A 1,634-nucleotide genomic window follows, 5' to 3' on the forward strand; every position below is an offset into this window, starting at 1 on the left:
TGCGCATGCGCATGTGTGTGCACGGGATAGCGTGTGTATCCATGAGCACATGGTGTGTGTTGTGCATGTATGCATGTGTGTGCCTATGTTGTGTGGGTTGGTGTGTGCACGTGTGCACATGTGGTGTATGCACGCATGTGTGCACAGGCCAGGTGTGAGCAAACAGGGCTTCTGCTGAGACGGGCTGCCACGTGGGGCTTTCCGTGGAAGCGCCTCTGAGCCAGAGTTCCTGGCCAGCTAACCTGCGGGGAGGTGGGAGGTCCCTGGGACCCTTCCCTCCCTCCCCTTCCCCAGAGCTCCTCCCTCCGGTGAAGAAATGACCTTGGGATGCGAGGACTGCAGTGTGCGGTGCTCCCTCCAGGACACAGGGACGGCTTCCTCGTCCTCAGCGATGGCCTGGCTTGTCCAGCAGACCCTCAAGACTGTCCGCTCGTCACCGGTCCTCACCGTCCTCACCACTGTCCTGGGCATAGACACCACACCTCCTCCCTGGCATCTGCAGGCGCTTCCTCGCGGCTTCCTGCACACGATCTGCTCTCTCCCTGTGCTGCCGGTAGAGGGAGCTTTAAACCCTGGTATGCTTTCGCAGGGGTTACCTCTGACTCCTGGTCTGGACTGCTCTGCTATGGCCCTGGCTGCTGCCTCCCCTGCTCATTCCCCCTTCCTGGCCCCTCACCTCTTCCGCAGTTCCTTGATGGTGCCACACTCCCCCGACCTCAGGGGTCTACTGCACAGCTCCCACCGCCCAGGCCTTCTCCCCTCTCTTTGCCTCGCTGATTCCTACAAGACTTCCGAGCCGGGGTCCAGATAGGACCAGGAGACCCTTCCAACCACGACCACCCCATGTCCCCCGAGCACCTCAGGATCCGGGCACTTTGCACCAATGCTCGCCGTGTAGCTCCTGCCTGCTGACTTCGGCGATCCAGTGTTCCACCCCATGGCGGCGCGGTCTCCATGGGTGCAGACTGTGCTAAGGACTGCGCTGTGCCCCCCGGACGTAGGTAATGCAGATGTGGGTGCTGTGAGCCGAGGACCTCGGGGTGTGACAGTAGTGGGAGCTGCAGTTCCATGAGGCCCTCGTCCAAACTGAGGGGCTCTTGTTAAAAGGGCGGGCAGAGACTCGGGGGGGCAGGCAGGCACAGACATGGGGCAATGGCACCCGCACGCCCCGGAGCGCGGCCTGCAGCCCCTCCTCAGACTGCGAGGCTGGGCTGTGGCCCCTCGCCACAGCAGCCCGCGTGCACTGATGCAGCCCTGCGGTGTTGCCGCCTGTTTCCACAGCTCCTGACTTCCTTGACTGGGGGCCAGACCACACCAGGCACAAGCTCGGGAGGCCTGCGCACCTGCTCGGGCAGGGCTGTCTGGCCCTGATTCCTCGTGACGTTGGTGCCAGCACAGATGTGAGCGGACACAGTGGGGTGGGAGGAGGGGGCCTGGGCGCCGAGCTGTGTGTCGGGTCACCCTGAGAGATGGGCGCCCTTCTGCCCCTCCTGGCTGGGAGCAGTGCTCACCCCTTCCCTGTGGGTGTGAGCCCCAGCCGGCAGCTGGCCTGACGGTTTGTCCTGACCACGCTGGTTGGGAGACTGTCCGAGCGGGCTGCTCGCCTCCACCTCGCTGGCACGTGCAGGCGAAGC

General features: G+C 64.0%; 1 long non-coding RNA gene across 1 annotated transcript; it reads left to right on the forward strand.

Moving 5' to 3' along the window:
- Positions 1-401: 401 nt before the first annotated feature.
- Positions 402-1,634, forward strand: LOC102472896 (uncharacterized). The gene is made up of 3 exons (XR_333300.3): positions 402-575; positions 688-1,001; positions 1,282-1,634. It is a non-coding gene; the product is annotated as an uncharacterized LOC102472896 (long non-coding RNA).

The sequence above is a fragment of the Tupaia chinensis genome, unplaced genomic scaffold (assembly GCF_000334495.1).
Source record: "Tupaia chinensis unplaced genomic scaffold, TupChi_1.0 Scaffold000041_1, whole genome shotgun sequence".
Taxonomy (NCBI): domain Eukaryota; kingdom Metazoa; phylum Chordata; class Mammalia; order Scandentia; family Tupaiidae; genus Tupaia; species Tupaia belangeri.